Below are 19,238 nucleotides of genomic sequence, written 5' to 3'. Positions count from 1 at the left end.
TCTACACTTCTTGCACATGTTATATCTGCCCCAACTGCAGTGCACATGGTTTTGTCCATTTGAGAAGGAATTTGCCTCTAAGAGTGAACCAGAATAAGGCCCTTTATGAGAATGTTTCTGATTTGTATTAATCTTGATCCCACTTTTCTGTACTCCTCACTAATAACTCTCCTCAATCCACAATGGCCTCAACACCTGGAAGCAGCTCAAATGACAAAAAGGAGCTGCTTTCAGCTCAAAATCACTCAGTCTGTATGGGCCTTTAGTCTATGGATATTATCATCATGCAGCTATAAATTTACTAATTGCTGCAATTAAATTGATTGAGTTATATAGTGGATGATGCGGATATAATTATTATACAGCCATGAACGAACAATAGGCTGTAATCAAATAAACACTTACTTAAGTACAGATGGGGCAGGCCTCTTCATTGCTGGCGAATCGCCAGAACGTCACCGCTGGCGATCCGCCAGCAGCCTGCCTCACCATCTGACTGAGACGCGCGTGTGTGCCTCACGCGCACACGTGTCTCAATCTCAGTCGGCGGGGCGACGGGAACCCTGTCCGTCTCCGCTTCAGGGAGACGGACAGGGTTAGGGGGGGGGGGGGTGCGGACAGGCGGCGGGGACCCCGGGTGACCGCCCACAAGCCGGTGGTGACCCGGGGGAAGCGCTGGAAGCGCCGTTGGAAGGGGACGCGTGCGCCTCTCGTGCACGCGCGTCCCCTTCCCGCTATAGAGATGCCGCTGGCGGGGGATGGCGGCTGGCATCGCCATCCCCTGCAAAGATGGGACTTGCCCCATCTGTACAAACTGTAGGTGACTGATATTAAGTGTAGAATAACAGACACATTCTTGTACACACAATTAACATATAAGCATCATAGAAGAAGACTATACCACAGATGTGTGATGATCAGTAACACCAGTGACATGGTATACCACTATCAAATACATTATATCAGACAATTCCTACTGAATCTCATAAAGACTTGAACATAATTATTATACTGTTTACCATGACATTAGTGTGAGTGGCTGGTGTAGAACAGATGGGATTAGGTATGAGGTGATGAGATTTACCCATCCCTTATTCCCATTTCACATCGCAAGGCTGGGTCGCACCTGGGATCTTGATCAGGCATTCGCATTAAACCTGGGTTGCCTATTATAGTTTAACCCTTCTTATAAGCCGAGTAGAATTCCTGTTTTGCTCAAACTGGGTTATAAGATTTAGTGCTTTCAGACCGCACCGTGACCTGTGTGGTTACGTCAGAAACAGGTTATTTTGTCATTGTGAAAGGGGTATCACATAAACCAGGATAGGTGGATCAGGAAGCTTTGGGCAACATTCAATTGATTGCCTGAATAGCAGCTTAGGTGAGTGTTTATAAATACAGCTCAGAGAAGCTACTCAGGGGTAGATGTATGAAGCAGTGCCTGTTAAGTTACAGGCTGGGTTTAAAAGGGGACAGTTGGGAGCTAATCAGCCGGTGATAAAGTACCAGGCACTTTATCACTTCTCCTCACTTATCATCTACCCCTAAGTTACAAATTGATATATTACAGGCAGAATACTGCTGGGCCACTCCATTCTTTGACTTATTGCTTTTATACCTGTCAAGATCCCATAAGCATGTACTCAAACACTCAAAGTCAGTTATCAAGATCATTATGGTATGCGGTCATTAGGTCGACAGTGTCCTTGTTGACAGTCAAAAGGTCGACACATGAAAAAGGTTGACATGCATTGGGTCGACATGAAAAAAAAGGTCTAATGGAAAAAGGTCAACATAAGTTTTTCATAATTTTTTTAAAACTGACTTGTTTATACTTTACCATCCCAGTGGGCATATAAGGAGAATATAATAGTGTACAGAAGGGGGCACAATGGGACCCGGTCCACTTAAAAGGTGTCAATGTCAACATAGACACCAAAAACAACATGAAAAACTCACCTCGACCTCTTACAATGTTGACATTTTGACTACGTCGCCCCTTTGACCATGTCGACCTAATGCATGTTGACATTTTCTCGTGTCGACCTTTTGACTGCCACCCAATAGTGGCTGAGCATTTGACTATTGACCTAGACACTGCTGACATAATGACCCATACCCATAATTAAAATCAGATATTTATATCCGCAACACCGTGTAGTCAGAATTTTATTTCACATTTTCACTTTTGTCACATAGATTTTTTGCATGCTTTTAAAAAACACATAATGAAAGTTTTAAATTCAATTGTCAACTTTGCAATAATTTGTGACTTTATATCAAGAAAAGGACAGATAGTCTGCCTCTTGGGACTATTTGCTCTGTATTTGTGAATTGATGGTTTATCCTAATTCCCGGGTGCACCTCACCCTTATTCATTGCAATAAAAACATAAAATTCAAGGTAAAGGAGACAAAACAATAATAATGAATCTGTGTGGAAACTATTCTTTTCCATGCTTTCATGGAGGCAAGCATAGGCCAATGCAGGGGGGTTTCCGGTTGACCGCAAACTCCCTCCTCTAGTCAAGCATGGTTTTTAGCTGAGGAACAGGGCTTTCCAATGAGCCTGGCCCCACATTGCTAGCCCCCCAGGAACCAGAGATATTGCCTGGAAAATCTGGAACGTTTTCCCCATATAACATGGGACCTGCTAATTCCAACCCCCACCCAGTTCCGACGGCTGCCAGTTTCCTCTCCAGCATTACAGAAGCTCGAGGTTGATCTCATTCCAACCCAAATCACTGGGCTTTAATAATCTGATACCAGGCAGGACCATATGGGTCAATTGGTTCCGGAGATATTGTGGGTACACCGATTTTTTTTTCTGAAATGTAATTTCATGGCTGTTCGTGTTCTTTGAGGGCAGATTTCTCTGGAACCAAACAGCCTAGTTCATTCGAAGCCACTCAAAAGTTCTTCCGGTACTTGTGAGTTATCCGGGCGTCCGATTTTTAAATCGGGTCGGATCGGGACATCGCATCGCATCGCATGCGACCATCGGATGCGATGCGATGCGATGCGATGCGATGACCCGATTTTTCCATAGGAATCAATGTTAAAATGGACTGAGTCCATTTTAACATGGAATTCAATGGGAAAAAGGGTCCTTTTCATACCCCTACTATCCAAGTGGGCATGGAGTTGGATATAAACCTGTGGCGAGCGTAGCGAGCCACCGAGCCCGAAGCGTGGCGAGCGTAGCGAGCCCCGCGAGGGGACACGGAATACCGTCCGCTCGCCACGCTTCGGGCTCGGTGGCTCGCTACGCTCGCCACAGGTTTATATCCAACTCCATGCCCACTTGGATAGTAGGGGTATGAAAAGGACCCCTTTTTCCATAGGAATCATTTTAACATTGATTCCTATGGAAAAATCGGGTCATCGCATCCGATGGTCGCATGCGATGCGATGCGATGCGATGCGATATCGCATCGCATCGCATCTGATTGTATGCCTTAACTTAAGGCATACAATCAAAAAATCGGACGCCCGGATAACTCACAAGTACCGTTCTTCCATATGATACTGGTCTCATGTAAATGGATCAGTTGGTTCCGAAGATATAGCCGGTTGAATGAGATAGCCAGTTAAAGGGGGCTTCGGGTGGTTTTCTCTCCCATTCACACCAGAAAATGCAGGGCCGACACGGGAATGTCCCTGCATGATCCTGGGACAATATTCCCAAGTAATACGCCTTTCACATTTGCAAAAATATCCCGGGTTTTTGCACATGAACACGCATCAACCCAGGATTTAGCTCAGTGTGAAAGGGTCTTGAAAGAATATCCCGGGATGAACATCCCGGGATTTCTACCCAGGTGCTGTCAGTGTGAATGGTCCCGTACCCGGGATTGGGTACACAGGACTTTAAAAAAGCTGCTGATTGGAGCTTTCTTGGGCTCACAAATGCTGATGTCATCTTTCAGAGCCGTGGAGTCCAGAGACTGGGCTACCCTCTGGCAATCTCAGCCTCTCTCATATTCAGGAGGCTGCTGATTGGCTAAGAGAGCTTTCTCTCTCAATCAGAGGGCCACCCAGTGTTTTAAATAGTTTTTACAAATTCTGCCGCCACTGCTGAGCCCCACTGCAGCCAGCACCCCTTCACAGCTCTGCGCTCCACCACTCCAGTCCCTGCTCCACCACCACCAGTGCTCCAGTCCCCACTCCACCGCCACCAGTGCTATGGTCCCCACTCCACTACCACCATCACTCTGGTCCCCACTCCACCACCAGCCGCACTCAGGCCCCAACTCCCTGAACCCAGCGCTGATTGCATTTGAGCTATCGGATGTGGTTAAAAACCTTAATGACTCAACTGCCACTCTACATTTAAGTAATTGCGCTCTCTGGGAAATAATTTACGGCTAAGGTAGATTCTGTGTTAACAGTGGATATAATACTGGAGATATATGTATGACAGGAGCCCCCTGTGAGTGCGGTCGGTACCACCACGTACTTGGGTCTGTTAACGGCAGGGAATGCGTGTTTCTTCACGGCCCTTGTTAGTCGATTACAGACACTGGAGGCAAGAGATAGGACACCCTGGGAAAGACCCACAAAGAAAAGATGGCAACCATGATTAGCAGCAATGAGTATTTATTAATAAAAGACGTAGTGCAATTGCTGCGATACTTTCAAAGACTTAGGCCCTTATTCAGATCTGATCGCAGTACAAATTTGTTCTCAAAATTAGCAAAACCATATGCACTGCAGGTGGGGCAGATGTAACATGTGCACAGAGAGTTAAATTTGGGTGGGGTGTGTTAAAACGGAAATCTAAATTGCAGTGTAAAAATAATGCAGTCAGTATTTACCCTGCACAGAAACAAAATAACTCACACAAATCTAACTCTCTCTATACATGTTACATCTGCCCCACCTGCAGTGCACATGGTTTTGCCCATTTTGAGAACAAATTTGTACTGTGATCAGATCTGAATAAGGGCCTTAGTGCAAACATCACATGAAAGAAAAGACATTTAAATATTTCTGTCTGAATTTAGTAGCCAATGAACACCTCAGAAAAGTCAATGGCAAATCTGCAATGCTCATTTGTGATTCCTTATCAAAAGACAATAGCATTTACCCGCTGTATATGCAATGACCTAACATAATGACTTTATAAAGATATAACCATAGGATGTAATCAAATAAGACACTCTGAGAAAAAAATATGTCAAGAAAAAATAGGACTAGCATTTAGCCACGCTACTGTAATTAAACTGCAACACCTCTGGAATAGGTGGCGCTATACCTTACACAAGTGTATGTTAACACTGTAGTCCCAGCTACAATACACTGTCACTGAAGATCTGATCACAGTACAAATGTGTTCTCAAAATGGGGAAAACCATGTGCACTGCAGGTGGGGCAGATGTAATGTGTATAGAGATAGTTAAATTTGTGTGAGTTATTTTGTTTCTGTGCAGGGTAAATACTGGTTACATTATTTTTACACTGCAATTTAGATTTCAGTTTCAACACACCCCACCCAAATCTAACTCTCTCTGCACATGTTACATCTGCCCCACCTGCAGTGCACATGGTTTTGCCCATTTTGAGAACAAATTTGTACTGCGATCAGATCTGAATAAGGCCCTGAGTTCAAGCAAAGGTCCCACGAAGATAAATCCTCAGGGGAAGAGTGGGCCCTGCCTTAGTGTGCACACTACTATGAATCTGGCCAGAACAAATTAACAGTCCCCTTTTAAAGAGGAACAGGCAAGTCCCCGTTATATAGGGTAACTCCCTGCTGGGGATGCAATGGTCCTCCAAGGTGACTTAGACTGAACAACAACCTCTGAGGAGGGACAAGCGAGCTCCCGTTACCAGGGGCAGCTCCTTGTAATAAATGCGCCAGACTGATAGTAATGAAGTCTTGCTCTACAATGAACCCTGCGATGGGGTCAAGGATCCTGCTGATACTCTCTAAGAACAATGATGTCCCTCAATGGCCTCTCTTTGGCCAGGTCTGTGAAGCCCCTTGTATTCCAGGGCCTGTGGGGCTGCGACTGAGGGCGAAAGGCCCGCCTCAATAAATGGCTGATGCTGAGGTATTGATAGGGCAGTCTCTGCTTAGCAAGGGGTGAGGCGGAACAGTCTGCTCTGTGGCCTGTTCCCTGAGTATAACACACTGTCTTGCATAAGGGCTGGGCAAAGGGTAACGATTCTCCTGGCTCTCACGCGGCTACTGGCTCCTGCTGTGACACTTCTGCGCCCGGGTCCCGGCCTGCGGCTCTGCTGCCCGTGGCCGCCTCCTGGATCAATGCGTGGTCAGCATCTCCTTCTCCTCCCGGCTCTGCTCAGTGACGCGGCCCGACTCTCTCTCCGCCCGCTGTCAATCACCAGCCTGGACTTCGCGATGGCGGCTGCTCTTCTCCCCGCTGACTCCGGCTGCATGCTGCTCCTCTCCGGACACCCGCTGTGCACCGCTCTGCAAAAATAGGTTAGCTGCTTTCCTCTTCTCTCTCTCAGCACGCTTCCTCCTTCACGCCGCTCAGCTCTGCCGTTCCCTTCACCTCTGACCTCCTCTTCTCCACCCTCTCTAGCCAGCAAATCAGGAGCCAGACATGCTCCTTGCACGTGAAAGAGAGCTGGGGCGCTTGCTGGCCTGGTTAACCCCCTCAGTACTGGACAGTAGGAACAGGGTCCCACCAGCAGCATTGGCCACCATTGTTGAGCTCCATCTGTGGTGCAGGGGCAGCTCAGGGGCACCACTGCAGTGGGGTGCCACATATGGATAGATAAAATCATATCCATCAGTGGCTGAAACACTAATAGGTGGAATCCCTTCAGAGTAATAATCAACATAAACAACATAAAAGGTTGGAATCGATACTAAACGGGCAGAACATAGAAGTAAAAATGAAAACATATATACAAAAAATATATATATACAATAACACCAGGCTGGGTGTAAAGCAGGGCTGGATTATAATGGAGGCACAAGGGGTCAGTGCCACTGGGCCCCCCATGGTTTGCATGTATTTTTAATTTTTTTTTTAGCTAAAGGTTTTGTGCATGGGAGTGGGGGGTAGTGCTGCAGCTTCACCTATCTGCCAATGTGACAATGATTAATGGTGCTGAGCATCAGGAGCCAAGGCACACTGATTGCACAAGTGTGCACTGCATTACTGGGAGTTGACTAAGTCCCATGACACTTTAAACCAGAGAGCAGAGGCTGAGAGGTTTGTGCTGAGCTCTAATTGGTGAAGCTCATTACATGCCCATGGAGAACAGCAGCAGCAGCTTAGTCATGGGAGGGTTTTTAATCAAAGGCAGCACTAGGACTGTGAGGTCTCCTACAGAGTTAGGTGCAGAGGGACAAACACAGGCTTTTCATATGGTATGTATTTATGTGTATGTGTGTGTGATATATATATATATATATATATATATATATATATAGAAGGAAAGGGGAGATCAGAGTGCGCTAGTAGACCAATAAATGTCACTTAGTAGAAAAGAGTATATTTAATATAAAATACATATAAGAGGTACATATAAATCATGTACAATAAAAGGACCCTTCTCGAGGTGTCACGAAAATACAATTGGTGAACATCAATGATAATTGCTCAGAGGTTTCTTAATCACAAACAGGGGGCCCTCTGTTTGTGATTAAGAAACCTCTGAGCAATTATCATTGATGTTCACCAATTGTATTTTCGTGACACCTCGAGAAGGGTCCTTTTATTGTACATGATTTATATGTACCTCTTATATGTATTTTATATTAAATATACTCTTTTCTACTAAGTGACATTTATTGGTCTACTAGCGCACTCTGATCTCCCCTTTCCTTCTATGTCTATTTGATTGGGTCTTTTCTAACAGAGGACCCTTCAGAGTTGCTGCTTTCACTCTATTAGCGCAGGAAAAGGCTTTTTCCTTTTATATATATATATATATATATATATATATATATATATATATATATGCAGTTACCCATTGACCAAGTTTATACTGCCTTTACTCTGTGTTTTGACAGTGTAATATTCTCCCATGCAGTGTGCGGCCAGTAATGACAAGTGCAAGGGGGCCCCCCTGGCTAAAGTACCCCGGGCCCCCCGAAGGCTTAATCTGGCACTGGTATAAAGTAATAATACATTATATGGAAGCATAGTCCCATAATAGGTGCTTGAAAAAAAGGCAACAGTTTCAATAGGAAAATAAAAACAGTGCTTTCTAATTGCTACAGTAAAGAACTGCCAATAAGCCCAGAAGGGAAGTTAAACTACTTAAAGAAATCTGCCAAAACAAGAACTATACAAATAACAATTTGTTACACATCAAACAAGCAGGGACACATATATAATATAAAAGAATCTCCACTAACTTTCCCAGAAATTATAGAACAAAAAAAAATAAAGGTACAAGGGGCAGATCATACCTTGATAAAAGAATAGAAGAAAAATAAAAAGAATATTCCCTATCAAGAAATAATAACAATATATACTAACATCAAAGCATTATAAGGGGTACAATGCATTATATCAAAAATACTGTACATTAAAGAAGCAAATATATAGATCAGAACATTCAAATTACCATTATAAATAACAATTTCTTGACTTTATTGTGATTCACACCCATTTTAGAAACCTTCAAATAAAACATAAAATTTTATATAAAAAAGTCATGCCATAATAACTTCTAGAGTGCACCCAGAATATCTCTACCATTTCCTTTCTCCAGTTTATAGGCTGAGGTTTAACCCCAAATAAATGGCATCAACCATACCAATGGCACATTTCTCAGGGTTGGCCTTAAACCTATGTGCCCGTAGAGACTGTAAAATGGCTTCTACCTTTGGTAGGTGTAACTCCAAGTCATAGCTGAAAATGACAATGTCATCTAAATACTGTATGCAGCTGCATATTCCCTGTGGGGCCGCAGCAACTTATTCATAGCTCTCTGGAAGGTTGCTAGGGCACCATGTAAACCAAATCGGTGCTCTTTATACTGGAATGAAATCACAAGCAGACAACTGATTTAAAGTAATATACAATAATATTTAGTATACAATAATCAGTTTTACCATTAGACTTTTTTACTGTGGGTCAATAACTGTACACAAAATCCCCCGGGGGAATCAATTGTACATCGAATAGGTTCTAAAAATCATAGACATACTGTAGACATGAATTGACATAAAAAAAAAAAAAAAAACATGAAATATGTTTGCTTAAAGGTTTTATGAAATCTTTCTACCAGGCCATCTTTTTGCAGGTCGTACACTGAGGTAGTAATCCTGTCTACTTTTAGCAACCGGCATAAATCCTTCTTGAGTCTAGAAACAAAAGGTGTACTACCTTGGTCCATCAAGACCTCTTTTGGTATTCTTAATCAGGTATACATGGTTAGTAGCTCTCATGTAATGGTGCCAGATTACATATTGTGCAGGAGTATGGCCTATGGGTACCTGGTGGCATGATCAACTACCACCAAAATGTATTGGTGCCCTCGAGCAGATTTTTCCCTGCCATTAACCACTTTATCAGTCTCAAAGGTGGGTACCAAATTGCAATCATTATGTTGATCTCTCCCAACATTCTGCAGTGATATCTTCTCACCAACTCGGTTCCACTGGGCCTCAGACTCAGTCTATTGGGGTGGTTCAGGACCAGCAGCATCTCTCCTGGATGCCAAACTTTGGTAGTCTCTGATCTCTGGCCTCTGATTTCCTTAAATGGCTGATGGTATGTTGATGTCATGCCAGGTAAGCAGCTCCTGCAGTAGTGGAAAGTCATGGCCCAGGATCAGCAGATAAGGTGGTCACCACAGCTACCACATTTAATGTCCAGCCTTGAATGGTCAGGGATAAGTAGACACGTGGGTACTCCTCCACATCGCCATGGATGCATAAGGCTGGAACTTGTCTGCTCCTGGAGGAACCACCTTGGCAGCGACAATGGTGAGCTCACTGCCGGTATCCACCAGGGCCCAGATCTGTTAAACAGGGAGCCAGCCTGCCAGACCATTCCTTCGCAGGCCATCCTAACTGTGTGGCCGTGCACTGCAAAGGAATGCCACTATATCATCAGCTGGGGTGAGCTTCAGTAGCCTTTCCTGCTCTAGCTCACTTTTTTTAGCGCTTTTAACTCATCACACAATATTTGAATTTGTGCCTGCTGGCTCTGCATCTGGGCTTGCTGTCTTTTACCCATATGCTGCTGACTTCCAACCAGATGCTACTGACCGGCAGCCTTCTCCTGCTGCCCCTCATATATCATCTGGACCTGGCCTTGCGGGCCTTGTATCGGAGTCTACTGACCAGCAGCCAAGTCAGTTAATTTTTTTAGTATTTCCGCCACATTGCCCTGCTCTTCCCCTTTAAGTGCAAACTTAGGAGGTTTAATGCAATGTGACAGGCTGTTCAAACAGACCAAGTTGATACCCACTTGCCTTGCTGGCTATCTAATACATAACAGCAAACAGTCTGCCTATACTGTGATGGCCTTTTGAGGCTGCCGCTTGCACTGCATAACCAGAGTAAAGGCCCCCATACACTATGCGATTTTCGGCCGATTTTATCCGATTTCGGCACTTTGGGCCGATAAATCGGGTGAAATCGGACCAAAATCGCATGTGTTTGACATCTGATCTGATGTGCGGTCCCGCGCGCATCGGATCGGATCACGGCGTCGGACCTGCAGAACATAAGATATATCGGAATCTGAGCCATCATGGGTGCTTTTTAGCACTCACGATGTTCAGATCCGATATATCTTTATATACAGCCCCCCTGTCTTACTAGCAGCGCCCCCCCCGCGCATTGACGGCTCCTGGCGGAGGTACTGCAGGCGGGGACCACAGGCGTCGCAGAGCAGAGACCGTCGGCGCGGCGGGAGAATAGGAAGAAATCCTATTCAAAAGACCGGGCGGCCGCTGATTGGCTGAGCTCAGCAGCCGCCCGGTCTTTTGAATAAGATTTATTTCTATTCTCCCGCCACGCCGACAGTCTCTGCTCTGCGACGCCTGCGGTCCCCGCCTGCACTACCTCCGCAGGGAGCCGGGAGCCGTCAATGCGGGGGGGGGGGGGGGGCGCTGCTAGTAAGACAGGGGGCGCTGCGGGGGACACAGAGTTGGCAGTACAAGAGCCGGGCAGGAAAAGCTGTCAGCGCTGGAAAAAAAAAGCCCCTACAATGAATGGGCAGCCTGTGATTGGCTGAGCGCTCTCTCAGTCAGTCAGCAATTGGCTGAGAGAGCGCTCAGCCAATCACAGGCTGCCCATTCATTGTATGGGCTTTTTTTCCAGCACTGACAGCTCCCGGCTCTGTCACTGTCCCCCACAGCGTCCCCTGTGCGCTGCCTCAGCAGCGCCCCCCACCAGCAGCCCTGTTCTTCAGCCCCCTCCCCCCCGCTCCCCGGGTTTACATGTGATAAATCGAGACGATTTATATCACATGTAAAAAATGGCACATCAAGTGCCAATTTTATCAAGCTCCCCCGGGGAGCTGCCGGGGAAGCTCAGGGGGAAGTCGGGGGCGACTTGTCCTCAGGAGTGGAAAAAACTTGCAGTTTAAACACTAGTATGCTCACCCATGACTCATGCTGTACACAGTGTCCTGCTGAGATGGATGATTGCTTGCATTCTCCAGTAATTGTGACAAGGCTTCAGGGACAGATGAAGACTTTCTTGTATATTTTTAACAGCAGGTCACAGTATAGCAGGTTAAATCCATATGCAGTCAGTATTACAGACAGTAGCATACAGCCACTCTCAGCATAGCAGACTCTTGAAAGGTTCCAATGATCCCTAGTTTAACCCACACAGCCCCCAGCCTATCACTTGGACAGCTATTCCATCCTCAAGAGCAAGATGACTCTGCCCTGGAAACCCTTGTATCCCTTATATCAATCCCAGGTGCTGCTGATTACATACCTGGATTCTGCTACTGCTTCCAAAACCTGGTCTGAATCCTCCACATTACTTTTATGTGGGGGTAGGCTGTCTCTACCACATTATATTGGGAGCAAGAGAGAGATTTTATTAGAATATAAGGTATCCAAGACTAAACAGCAACTTAAATTGCTAAATTATCTGCTTTTTAAACTTGTTATCTTATACATCATATAGGAGCCGCAGAAACGATAATTAAACAGGATCTCACACCACCTGCCTACCTTCTTTTGTTAATTAACTCTTTTCAGTTTAAAACAGTTGATGTAGAAATCAAAACGATATATACTGGAGCAGATATAATGAGCCTTAAAAAGAGATAAACATGAGGGTGATAAAGAGTGACAAATGTCCAGCCAATCAGCTCATAACTTTAATTTTTCAAACACAGCCTATAACGGAGCTGATTGGCTGGACATTTATCACTCTTTATCACCCTCATGTTTATCTCATTTTAAGGCTTAATACATCTGCCCAACTTTATCTACTACCCTCAACTCTACAACTGCTTCAAAAAAGTTCAAATCTTAGATCTTATGTCATCTTTAGCTTTATGATTGACTTTGTCAAAACAGCTTTTCAGTTTTACAGTTTACAGTTTTAGTTTCAGTTGTAAGCAGAATCAAATCTTGTTACACTAGGTTTTGAAGGCAATGATGTTTCACATCAACAGTGGTGCTAATACTATTTATCTTTTACCAAAAAGCTTTATAATTATAATTAAACAAATTATGACTTGCATGATCCGCTGAAATTGGTTTGGCTTCGGTTGATGATAAAACAACTGACATTTGCTTTGTACTGGGCCATGATATTGGATTGTTGTCAAGTTTGCACAAGTACTCGTTTTGTTGCCTTGCTATCCCTGTTATCACCTGTCTAATATGCATCTATATAATCTTGCAGTTGAAGCGTACGTTGGAGCATTTAAGCTGCTTCCTCACACTTATTTGGATTCCAATCTGGTTGACAAGGTTTATTCACACATCTACAAAAGCTATGAGACACAGCTCCTGAAATATCAGCCATTGTGGTAGTTGCCACATATTAAAGGCCCCCCATGCTTTTGGTAATAGATCATCTCTTTAGCTATTGTCGTAATGTAGTCCCACCTTTTGGTATTGACATTCCAAACGGATTGACTAGAAGTTAAATTTCCTTCTTACTAAGCTGATTCCCAGGTACTGTGTCACCTCTTCCAGGTCTTTAGTATTAAAGTGTGATAAAGGGTACAAACCAGAATGAATTGGCCTCAAAACATCCAATTTAAATACAATCTCGACCGGTTGTATGTAAATTGGGCATGTTTTGGGCCATTTCTGATCCAATTCCGATCAGATGCGCGGCCCCGCAGTTCATTTGGTCGTTTTTCAGATCCTACCTGGATCTAAAATTGACCATTCAACTGGGTTGCGATCAGATCGGATTCAGATTGTATGCAGATTACAAGTGGGTCATGAGCTCCAACAGATTGTATGCAGATTACAAGCGGGTCGTGAGCTCCAACAGATCGTGAGCGGGTCGTACGATCATCTTACCAACCCCACACGATCTGAATCATTCTGGTGTGTACCCAGCATGAGTCTTGAACCTTATACTTATACATGGGTACAAATGACATCATCCACATATAATAGAAAAAGCATCTACTCCCCTTTTCAAAGTTAAAATATAGGCGTAGATAACCTCTACTTTATATTAACTCTTTTTCCAATACAAATTAATTGATTTTACAATTCCATTTTCTCTTTGATCGGAGGTTGATAAAGACCATAAAGCATTTTTTGTAGTTTAGAAACAAGATGTTCTTTTTTTTTAACATTGAATTTTTATTGATTTTAAAACACTTAGACATTTACATAGACACATCCAGTACGATTTTTCCATATTTTTTTAACTTAATTTTTTTTTAACTTAATTTGACTACCGATTGGTTGTACTCGATGACAGATACACATTTACTGGTAGACATTTACAGTACTTTACAGATTTCAAATGTTATGAAGACAGTGAGGCACCATGCTATTATACTATATTTTACAGTTTATTAGTGGGGGTGGGTAGGGGGGTTGCTGCATAGGTGTGATTTTGCAAGTACACTCTCCTTACATGTCCCGCAATGATTTTTCTGGCCTAACATACAATACCACTGCCACTTCCAATTCAAAGTATACTTTGTAGATTTTGTGATATTATTGTCAGCTGGGTTTTGTCAGCGGTGGTTCACATACTAGTTGGATAGCTGTGATTTCAATTATTAAGTGACTATCGTGCAGAATTTATTTTTTCTTTTTTTTCTTTTTTTTTTTTTATAGATTGTTGAAGATAGTAAATACCTTGTGTCTGTGTCATTGAGAATAAAAAAAAAATAAAAAAAAGAGGAACAACAAACTGCTATGTGCGTTTAGAAAAAATAACGTGGATATATGGAACCCAGACTTTGTGTCTTTGTGCATACATTATATTTTGGGTTCTTAATTGTATAACATTTATTCTATATTACTTACAATGTCAAGTTTTCACGTGAAAAATATCTAGAGTCTAACCATCTGTGCCAAATCTTCTTGAATGTAGGTAGATTCTTCCAACTTAAATAAATATATTTTTCTTGTGATACTGTGTAGTTAATCAGAGCTATCCATGCCGTGAATTCTGGCCCATCCTTAGACAACCAGGTTCTAGCGATCAGCAATTTGGCCAACGCACACATATTAAATACATATGCTTTATCAAGCTTATCTACCGTTCTATTCACACTAATACTGTACTTAATATGCAGCTTTTAGGGTCTAACACAGATTCTGATATGCTGGTCTTAACCAGGGTCTTTGTCACCTTTCCCCAAAATGCCTTCAACACTGTACATTCCCATATCAAATGCCATAATGAACCTGTCTCTCTGCTGCATTTAGGGCACAAAGAGGATGATCTACCCCCCATGTTCACCAGCCTTGTTGTAGATAAATATGATCTGTGCAAGATGTATAGTTGCACCTGTTATGTTTTCTTCTTATCGAGTTTGTGGCATATTGTACTGATGCCTTGGCCATTTCCCATTCCCCTGGTGAGATTGGACCTAAGTCGCCTGCCCACTTCAAGGCTAGCTTATCTAGCCCATCTGTGCTCGTTGCTTCCAATAGTACCCCATACATCTTTGACACTCTTTTCCTTTTACCCTCTTCTTGTAATATTTTTTTTTATGGGAGATACCGAGAAGATTGGTATTGAATTTGTGAATTGAGCCTCAAGGGCACTTCTCAGTTGCAAGAAGCTGAAGAAAAAGTTTGGGAGTAAGAATTCGTCGGCCAGCTGCCTAAACGACTTCATCCCTGTAGGGCTATAAAGCTGACTGATGGTTTTAACCCCATACGGCCCCCATATTACATCTAGTTGAAGCTTCGTTAGCTCCCCAAATTTTTTGTAATCTGCTATAGGGTGGTCTATTTCGATATCCGAGAATTGGACTAAATTACTCGCGCCAGAGGCTAAAATATTGGCAAAGATACTGGTGACAAGATTTTTACAGCTTGTACTGCAAGGGGTGGGTCTCTTTGAGTGATCCCTCCCTTCAGCAAATACTGTAGTGGTGTACATTTTATATCCCCTTGGGCCAGCAATATTTTAACCAGGCCGCTACCCTCTTCGTCCGTTATCCAATCTTTTAGATGCGTTAATTGACCAGATAGATAGTAAAGTCTGAAATTCGGAAGACCAATCCCCCCTGCTCTTTTTTCCACATTAAGGTATTCGATTGCATTTTGACCCTTTTATTATTCCAGATAAATGATGTAATTAGGCTATTTATCTTTTTGAATAGTGATATTGGCAAATACACGGGCGACTGCTGTAGGACATATAAGAGTTTTGGCAAAACGATCATCTTTATCAGATTAACCCGGGCCGTAACAGTGATCATTAGTTTACTCCAAGACTTGAATCTCACAGTGATAAAATCCAATATTGGCTGCACATTTAGCTGGCTGAATTAATATGGATCTCTTGATATCCGGATCCCCAAATATTTAAAGGATTCGGTCCAGCTTATTGCCAGTTTCTCATGGGGCTCATTTACTAATTGCTGCTTCAGTGCAAATATATTAGATTTATCAGTGTTTATCTCAAATCTGGAGTAGCCACCGTGATTTTTAATCAGGTGTAACACCTTTGGGGCGGATTTTACATAGTCTTGTAAAAAGATCAGCACGTCGTCCGCATATAATGCGACTGTGTCAGTGCCCTGCCCTGTTGCAAAGCCCTCGATTTCGGAGTGAGATCTTATGACACATGCTAGAGGCTCGATCGCCAAGGAAAACAAACTCGGCGACAGCGGGCAGCCCTGCCTTGTCCCCCTAGACAGGGGAAAGGCAGCTGACGTCCACCCGTTGACCGATACTCTGGCTGTCGGTTTACTATACAAAATTTGTATCCATCTGATAAAATTTAATCCGAATCCGAAGGCTTTCAAGACGTCCCATAGATATACCTATTCGACTGCATCGAATGCCTTGATGGCATCCAAAGACATTATTGCGGAGCTGTTTGTTATGTTTTGTGGCACCTGAAGGTGCCTTAATACCTTTCTTATATTTATAGATGTGGATTTACCGGGTAAAAACCCGGTTTGATTAGAATGAATAATTTTCTCCATATGTCTGTTTAGCCTTGTCACCAGTATCTTTGCCAATATTTTAGCCTCTGACGGGAGCAACGAGATTGGCCTGTAAGCCTCAGGATCTACGGGGTCTTTCCCTTGCTTAAGCAGGAGTATTATCCTAGCCTCCATCATGGTCTGGGGGCACTCCCCTGTCTCAAATCACGATGTAAACAGCTCCAATAGTAAGGGAGCGAAAAACTCTACATATTTTTTGTAAACATCAATGGGTATGCCATCTAATCCTGGGGCCTTACCCCCTGGTAGGGCTTTAATGGCTTGTATTACCTCTTCTAACTTGATAGGGGCATCTAGATCTGCTCTGTCTTCCCCCTGTAGCCTTGGCAATTTGATTTTACCTAGATAATTCTGTACTTGCGATTGATCATATGTAGATCTTGATTCATACAGGTTGTTGAAAAAATCTTTGAATATTGCACCTATATTTCCTACTTTATATTGCATTACCCCATTTTTATCAAGAATCTTATGGATGATATTTGTAGGGTTATCTACACGGGCCAGGAATGCTAAATAGCTACCAGGTTTATCAGAGTTAGCGTATAGCCTCTGTGAGTTATATTTCATACTTTTTAGGTTTTCTATTTTTATATAGTCAAGCCACTTTTCTCTGGCCGAGTCCCACGCTATTTTTGTTTCAGGGGTATCATCAGTCAAATATCTGACTTCGCATTCATTGCATAATTTTTCAAGCTCCACTCTTTTCTGCCTGCTTTCCCTTTTAATTTCGCCCGTTTTCTTCTTTAGGGTCCCTCTTAAATACGCCTTAAAAGTATTCCATGTGATAGCGTCTGGTGCTGACCCTTTATTTATATCCCAAAACTCACCCCACTGTTTAGTTAACCCTCCCATAGCTTCGATTCTGGTTAGCCATGTAGCATCAAATTTCCAAAATGGACAGCCTTTATCAATGGCATCTTCTAATTCTATTACCAGAGGCGAGTATGGTAACAGTTCCCTAGATATCAACACCATGTCTATTCTAGAGAAAGCTATATACGATGCAGAAAAGCATGAGAACTGTGTCAAGTCTGGATTTCTCACCCTCCATGGGTCCACCCATCCCAGATCTTTGACAAAATTTCCAAAACTTTTAGAACCGCTAATGATACTAAGGTTTCTTCCATCTGTCTAGCTTGGGGTCTAGCACATTATTAAAATCCCCTATACACACTGCAGGGATCTCAGGCATATGCGCCACAAAATCAGCAGCTTTAACCAATATATCGAAAGCAAAGGGGGGTGGAATATAAACCGCGAGCAGCTGCATACGTTTAGTGTTAACATTACAGTCCAAAAAAATGTACTGGCCACCTGGGTCGATCTTAACTCTATTGCATGTGAATGCTACTGATTTTCTAATTAGAATTGAAATACCCGCGCAGAAGATGTAAAGGGAGCATGGAATGCGTGGCTCACCCATGCTCTTTTGAGCGTCTGCAATTTAGCTCTTGTCAGGTGAGTTTCCGTTAGACAAGCAATATCGGCGCTACAGCATCTAAGCTGGCGCATCACTAAGGAGCGCTTTATTTTATCATTCATGCCCCTTGTATTCCAAGTTAGTATACGCACCATTTAATTATGAAATACAGATCTCTAATGCACACCATGCTCCCCCCTGCATCCCCACTGGTACCGATACTTCTTTAATACATCCTGGCACCCCACTGTCTTCTTCAAAAACATTACACATACAACATCACACTTACCCCCCACCCCCCTCCCTATATGCCACCCCGCCCTGGGCATATTTATGTCGCCCCCCCCCTTAGAATAGAGACAAGAAAGAGAAACAAAAAAAAGCCTAAGTCTCTCCCTTCTCTCTCCCCTTTTTAGAGGCTAATATAATCCCAAGGCCACGAATTCAAAGTAAGGCAGTCCCATCCCCCCGGCTTTTAATGCACATATGAAAACGAATACATTACATAACTTAAGGAGCTAGCTGACATTTTGATGGAACCCTTTTATCTAACCATTTGCCCGCTTCCTTAGGAGTTTGGAAGAAGAAAGTTTTGTCGTCGGTTATGACCTTCAGCTTTGCTGGAAACAACATGTAATATTTAAGATCAAGTTCTCTCAAACGCTTTTTAATATCTGCAAATTTGATCCTGTTTTTTTGGACCTCTATTGAGAAGTCTGGGAAAGCAGATATTTTAATCCCTTTATGCTCCAGTGGTCCTTTCGTACGTGCAAGGCGCAGCACTGCATCTCTGTCTTGATAATTAAGCATTTTCAGGATCAAGGTGCGTGGAGGTGCTCCTGGGGGAGGGGGTTTGGCTGGTACTCTGTGTCTTTCTACGGCAAATTGCCCTGAGAATGATGCAGCGTTATAGTTGTCACTTATTAACTGCTCAACGAATTTTATTGCATCACTCCCTTCTGTCCTTTCCGGGAGCCCCACCAGTCTGATGTTGTTGCGACGCAGCCTGCCCTCAACGTCTGATAATTTGTATTCAATATCACAAATTTGGTCTGCCATTTCATCCACTGAATGCTGTAACTTATTGTTGGAATCTTCCAAATTAGAGACGCGGCTCTCTGCTTCTTTCATCCTATCCTTTACTGCTTTCACATCTTGTTTTATCTGGATTATATCAGTTTGCACATCATTTATTTTTTCTAGCAGGCGTGCCTCGCTTCTGCTGATGGCATCCAGAAT

This window comes from Crinia signifera, chromosome 6, assembly GCF_055691185.1.
Source record: "Crinia signifera chromosome 6, ASM5569118v1, whole genome shotgun sequence".
NCBI classification, from domain to species: Eukaryota; Metazoa; Chordata; class Amphibia; order Anura; family Myobatrachidae; genus Crinia; species Crinia signifera.
Note: the sequence above shows the minus strand (reverse complement) of the source record.